The sequence below is a fragment of the Vombatus ursinus genome, unplaced genomic scaffold (genome assembly GCF_900497805.2).
Source record: "Vombatus ursinus unplaced genomic scaffold, bare-nosed wombat genome assembly UNPS02014821.1, whole genome shotgun sequence".
Taxonomy (NCBI): Eukaryota; Metazoa; Chordata; class Mammalia; order Diprotodontia; family Vombatidae; genus Vombatus; species Vombatus ursinus.
Window position 1 is genome coordinate 49,044,567 of NW_020954599.1, and position 7,415 is coordinate 49,051,981.

Sequence of the window (7,415 nt, forward strand, 5' to 3'; positions counted from 1 at the left end):
GTGGTACCTAAACTGAACCCTAAAGGAAGAAAAATAAGTGCAGCTAGGTGAAAGAGAGTTCAGGACCTGGAGTTAGAATGACTTGTGTTGTTTAAATATCTCCTTAGATACTTCCTAGCTGTGTGACCCTGGAGAAGTCACTTAATCTCTCTCTGCCTCAGTTTTCTCATCAATAAAATGAGAATAATAATAGCATCTACTTCTCATAGATGTTGTGAGAATAAAATGAAATAAAATTTATAAAGAGCTTTGCAACCATAAAAGTGCCATTTAAATATTATTATTATTACTATTTTTTTGTTTAAATTTTTATTTTTACATAGGGAAATATCAAGTATACATTTAACCCAATTTGGTTGCAAGTTCTTTAGCTTTTGCCTTTTCCAGCTTGGCAATATAAGCCACTGATTTTGGACCCAGAACACTGTCACCCCAGTGACTACAGATCTCATCATATCTGTCATTGTAATTGGTTTTGATGGCTTCTACCAGCTTAGCCAAGCCTCCCTTATCTTCAGGGTTAACCTGTGTGAAGGCAATGCTTGTGCATGTCTTTCTGTGAACTAAGCGACCCAGCCTGGCTTTACCCTTGATAATACAGTAAGGAACTCCCATTTTTTGGCACAAGGCAGGTAGGAAGACCACTAGCTCAATGGGGTCCAAGTCATGTGCAATCACTACCAACTGTGCTTTCTTGTTTTCTACCAGGGTAGTAACAGTGCTAACACCTGCTCTGAGGACAGGTGGTCTCTTAGTGGAGACATCTCCTCTGCCAGCAGCTTTTTGTTCAGCCTGAGCCAGCAGCCTTTGCTTCTTATCTTGCTTTGTCTCAGGTCTGTACTTGTGAGCCAGTTTAAGCAGTTGAGTAGCTGTCTGATGATCCAAAGCCTGCGTGAACTGGTTAATTGCTGGTGGCACTTTCAAACGCTTATAAAGGATAGACTTTTGACACTGCAGTCTGATGTACTGAGGCCATTTGACAAATCGAATAAGGTCCCTTTTGGGCTGGATGTCCTGATCAATTTCAAAGTTCTTCGGCCGCTTCTCAAACAAAGGATTGACCACTTTCTTGGCCTCCTGTTTCTTTACTGCACCAGGGGCCGGAGCAACCTTCTTCCCCTTGGCCTTCTTCCCTCTGGCTTCTTGGCCGGTTGAACGAGAAAGTATTATTATTATTTTAAAAGTTGAAGAAGAGTTTATTTCAAGCAGAAAGGATACATGCACTTGCACATCCTCTGAGGTGGGGAGGATAGCCAGTAGTCTAGTTTGTTTTGTTACAAAATTTTTATGCCAGAAACTGTGCTAGGCAATAAAGCAATAAAAACAAAGAAGAAACCATTCTTTCCCTCCAAGACCTCAGGGAATGCAGAAGGAAATAGGAAATATATGCAAAATTTGCAGATCCAGAACAGTTTATACAGTAACAGCAACACTATAAAAATGAACAACTTTGAAAGACTTAAGGACTTTGATCAACATAGTGGCCAACATAAATGATGATAAAGGTTACCTATCTCCCTAGGAGGTGATGAATATGCAGAATATAACATCATCAATAATGGAAATTTATTTTGCTTGACCATGCATATTTGTTAGAAGGGTATCCCTTTCTTTTTCCTCCCTCTTCCTCCTCTTCTTTCATATCTTTTCCTTGATACCATTTCTTTTATGAAGACCTTCTTTTTAAAAAAATATTTTCCAGTTACATGTAAAACAATTTTAATATTCATTTTTAAAATGTTGAGTTCCAAATTCTCTCCCTTTCTCCCTCCCCACTCTCCTCATTGAGAAGGGAAGCAATTGGATATAGCTTGTACATGTGTAGTCATGCAAAACATCCATAATAGCCATTGTGAAAGAAAACATAGAAAAAAAAAATTCAAGAAAAATGAGTTAAAAAAATGTATGCTTCAATCTGTAAACAGACACCATCAGTTCTTTCTCTGGGGATAGACAGCATTTTTCATCATAAGTTCCTTCAGGGTTGTCTTGGATTATTGTATTGCTGAGAATAGCTAAATCATTCATAGCTGATCACCTTACAATATTGCTGTTATTTTGTACACAGTACATTTACTTTGCATCAGCTCACGCAACTATCTCCAGGTTTCTCTGAGAGCATCCTGCTCATCATTTCTTGTAATATAATAGTATTCTATCATAGTCACATATTTCAACTTGTCAAGCTATTCCCCAATTGATAGGCACCCCCTCAATTTCTAATTCTTTGTACCCAGAAAAGAGCTGCTATAAATATTTTTGTACATATAGGTCCTTTTCCTTTTTTAAAAAAACCTCTTTTGGGGCACAGACCTAGTAGTGATATTGCTATGTCAAAGGGTATACGTTGTTTTATGGCCTTTTGGGCATAGTGTCAAATTGCTCTACAGAATGGTTGAATCAGTTCACAACTCCACCAATAGTGCATTAATATCTTATTTCCCCCACATCACCTCCAATACTTGTCATTTACCTTTTTTGTCTTATTAGCCAATCTAATAGGTATGAAGTAGCACCTCAGAATATTTTAATTTGCATTTCTACAATCAATAGTGAGAGGTTGTTTTTTTCTCATATGGCTGTAGATAACTTTGATTACTTCATCTGAAAACAGATCATATCTTTTGATCATTCATCAGTGGGGGAATGGCTCTTATTTTTATAAATTTCACTCAGTTCTTGATATGTTTGAGAAATGAAGCCTTTGTCAGAGAAATTTGATTCAAAACTTTTTTTATTTTTTGCAGTAACTATTGCTAACTGTATTTCTCTCTATTCTATTTGTCCTCCCCATTTATTCTTTTCTTGCTTTCCTTCCACCCTGTCCTTTTTCAAAAATGTTTTGCTTCTGACTACCCCTCCCTGAATCTGCCCTCCATCATATCACTCCACCCTTTTCTTATCCTTTTCCAATCCTACTTTCCTGTAGGATAAGATAGATTTCTATACCTAATTGAGGGTTTATGTTATTCCTTTTTTGAGGCAATTCTGATGAGGGTAAGTTTCACTCACTCCCCCTCACCTTCCCACTCTTCCCCTCTACTGCAAAAGCTTTTTCTTGCCTGTTTTATGTGAGATAATTTACCCCATTCTACCTCACTCTCTCTCCTTCTCCCAGTTCATTCCTGTCTCAACCCGTAATATTATTTTTAAATACATCCCTTCATATCGAACTCATACCTGTGCCTCTGTCTATACATACTCTTTCTAACTACACTAATAATGAGAAAGGTCTTAAGAGTTACAAATATAATCTTCTCTTGTAGGAATGTAAACAGCTTAAAATTATTAAGTCCCTTCAGGTTTCCCTTTCCTGTTTACCTTCTTATACTTCTCTTGAGTCTTGTATTTGAAAGTCAAATTTTCTATTTAGCCCAGGTCTTTTAATCAACAATGCTTGAAAGTTCTCTATCTCATTGAACATCCATTTTCCCCCTTGAAGGTTTATATTCAGTTTTGCTGGGTAGGTGATTCTTGGTTGTAATCCTAGCTCCATTTTCCTCCAAAATGTCATATTCCAAGCCCTCCAATATTTTAATGTAGAAGTTGCTAAATCTGGTGTTATCCTGACTGTGGCTCCATGATAGTTGAATGGCTTATTTGTAATACTTTCTCCTTGACCTGGGAACTCTGGAATTTGACTATAATATTCATGGGAGTTTCCATATTGGGAACTCTTTCAGGAGGTGATCAGGGGATTCTTTCAATTTCTATTTTACCCTCTGGTTAGAATATCAAGGCAATTTTCCTTGATAATTTCTTGAAAGATGATCTAGGTTTTTGGTTTTCTGTTTGTTTGCTTGTTTTGTTTTGTTTTGTTTTTTTTCGATCATGGCTTACATGACTTCTCCTGTATTGATTTTCTAGGTCAGTTGTTTTCCAATGGGATATTGCACATTTTCTTCTACTTTTTTTCATTCTTTTGCTTTTGTTTTATTGTTTCTTAATTTCTCATAAAGTCATTAGCTTCCATTTCCTCAATTTGAATTTTTAAAAAATTATCTTTTTTGATGAGTCTTTGGACCTCTTTTTCTATTTGGACAATTCTGCTTTTTAAGGAATTATTCTTCTCATTGACTTTTTGGATCTCTTTTACCATTTGGCCTAGTCTAAGGTGTTATTTCCTTGAGTATTTTTGTGTCTGCTTTACCAAGCTCTTGACTCATTTTTCATGATTTTCTTGCAACATTCTCATTCTCTTCCCATTTTTTCCTCTATCTCTCTAACTTCATTTTCAAAATCCTTCCTGAGCTCTTTCATGACCTGAGTACAATTCATATTTTTTCTTGGTGACTTTGGATGTAGGAGTTTTGATTTACTGTCTTCTTCTGAGTGTATGTTTTAATCTTCCTTATCACCATAATCACTTTCTGTAGTAATAGTATTTTTCCGTTGTTTGCTCATTTTCCCAGCCTATTACTTGACTTTTAACTGTTTGTTAAAGTAAGGTTCTACTTCCAGGGTGGAGGGTGCACTGCCTCAAATTTCAGGGGGTTTGTGCAGCTGTTTTTAGAGGTAATTATAAGGACCTGTAAGTTTTCAGTTCTTCCAAGGTGATATGATCTGGGGAGAGGTGTTTACTACTCTCTTGACTTGTGCTGTAATCTGTTAGTGAATACAAGCACTCTTTTCTGCTCCAGAACTGTTAGGAGGGTCACCCCTCCACTGTTGTTACAAGCTTTGCTATGCTAGTGTTCCTAGGAAAGGGATGAGGAAGAAAACAATCCACATTTAGACTCCATCAATTCTTTCTCTGGAAGTGGATAACATTTTTCATAAGTCCTTCAGAATTGTTTTAGATCATTGTTTGCTGAGAATGCTAGATTATTCACAGCTGATTTCCCTTAAAATATTGCTGTTACTGTGTGCAATGGTCTCCTTGTTCTGCTCACTCCATTTTACTTTAGTTCACATAGGTCTTTTCAGGCTTTTTTTTTCTTCTGAAATCATCCTGTTTGTCATTTCTTAGAACACAAAAATATTCCACCACAATCATATACCCCAACTTGTTGACCTATTCCCCAATTGATGGACATCCCTTCAAATTGAAATTGTTTGCCACCACAAAAAGAGGTGTTATAAACATGTTTGTGCACATAGGTCCTTTTCATTTCCTTTTTTTTTTCATTTCTTTGTGATATAGACCTAGTATTGTTGTTGTTTAATCAAATCCCTTTGTCCATAGTTACAAATTGTTCTCTAGAATGGTTGGTACTTCTTATTTTGAAAGAACCTAGGAATTCTGTGACACAAAGGTGATCAAGTACTGAATTCCAGAGATTGTACAGGAGAAGTAGTGGTAATGCCACTTTCGCAAAGACAGAGGAAAGCGGTGGATATGTTATTTGTGTAAGAGACTGTCAACCATTTGACTGGGACTTTGAGGTCACAAAAAATGGAAGTAAAACTATTAGGATGGTTAGGAGTCTGATTATGAAGGGTTGTAAATGCCAGACTAAGGATTTTACTCTAGAGACAATAGGACAATAGAAAGTCATTAAAGGTCTTTAAGAATATATGTCTGTGGGGTAGGTGGGAAGTCACATGGTCATATTGTACTTTTATAATTTCAATTTGGCAGGCATATGAAGAATGGATAAAGGGGAATAAACTATAAGTACAGAGTACAATTAGAAGCCTAATGCAATGAACCTCAGACCTGCACTAGTGTTAAAACATAGAGTGCTTGAATGGCTATTCAGTGAAATAAGGTTTGAAAGGTGGGTTGGAGCCAAATCGTGGAAGCCTTTTAGCCTACCTGGAGCTTTAGGTTTAGTTTCATTATCCAAAAGTTTATCCTGCAATAATTATACATTTTTCTACCATAGATAATGAATCCCCCATTTTCATCTAGTTTCATCAAAGAAACAATGGTAACTATCACTAAAAAGGAAATTTCTTCCTGCTGTGTTAATAGCTACTGACTATGCTATCTCAAAAACATGCAATTTCTTGAACTTGGATGTTATTTTCCTTCCTCTTTTTCCACATTCTTTATCTTACAAAAGAGCTCCACAAGAAAAAGAGAGATTCAGGGAATTGAGAGAACCAAATATCTTGCAGGACACTACTTACTATGTGATGTCACATTATCATTTCAAAGCTGTATCTATTTCAAGCTTTTCTTTTTATAGTCACTTCATTAATATTCTAACAGGTAACTGTAGAATTTTAATAAAGCAAGACCTCTTCATTTCAGATACCATTCTTTTTGGTACATGTGAGCAGACACCTTTGCAGATACCATAAATTTAGAATTCACATATAGTTTCAAATTCTTAAAAATATACAATTTATTTTAAAATATTTTATATTATTTCAGGACCATGGAAAGAAAAAAAGTATTGTTTTCTACTTTATTCTGAATTAGTAATCAATTTCATATTCCTGAATGATACTCTATCAGCTGTTGCTCATTAAAAAAATACTGAGAAACCTTCATTTAAACTATATTAGGATACTTATTATTTATAACTTCAGCAATATAGCCAACATTTGACATCCACTTACTTCATACCTATTGTTCTTAAATGTGAATACCATCAAGGAGTGAACATATAAAGTATACTTAAAAAGACTGATTTTCTTCATTCAAGGTCTATTTGAGAAGCACTTCCTCTATGGAAGGAAGGGATAATCTCGCCCTCCTCAAATTCTCCTATAGCAATGAATCTGCTTTAGTTAATTTGCAGCAATAAATTTGTTCAGTTTCTATTCTGTATCCAAAAAGTATGGATACAGAATATATGCCATATCCAACAGAGTAGATCATAGGCATCCTGAAGGATGGTGATAGATAGATAGATAGATAGATAGATAGATAGATAGATAGATAAATAGACAGACAACTAAATAATTTCAAGGCTTACTATGTGACAAGCATAGTACTAAAAGCCAGAGACACAAATACAACACAAAGAATGACAGTTCTGCCCTCAAGTAATGTACATTCAAAAGTAGGAAGTTAGAACCATAAATGGAAGCTGAAAAGTAGGTGAAGAAGGAAGAGGTACCTGTCAGGACAACATGAAAAAACTAGTTAGAGAGTCAGGATATGAACCAGGTTAAAGATGAGTATGACTGGCATAGGTACTTATTTAAATGAATATCCTCAGATAGAACTCACCATCTGAAGAATAGGCTGTAGGAGAGGTGGGGGCGGAAGTGTCTTCTGTGTGAGAAGGCTGACATGATAGATGTAGAAAAGCAGTCTCAAGAGTCAGAATCTGAGTAGGGTTAAAGATTAGAGCACTATGTTGCTTTTCTTTTTTTTCCTTTAACTATTTTCTTTCCTTTCTTCCATTTTTGTTCCTTCCTTTATTCCTTCCTTCCTTCCTTCCTTCCTTCTTTCTTTCTTTCTTTCCTTCCTTCTTTCTTTCTTTCTTTCTTTCTTTCTTTCTTTCTTTCTTTCTTTC

At 35.7% G+C, this 7,415-nt stretch overlaps 1 pseudogene; it reads right to left on the reverse strand.

Moving 5' to 3' along the window:
- Positions 1-342: 342 nt before the first annotated feature.
- The window catches only part of LOC114024466, a 14,713-nt pseudogene continuing 7,640 nt past the window's right edge, over positions 343-7,415 (reverse strand).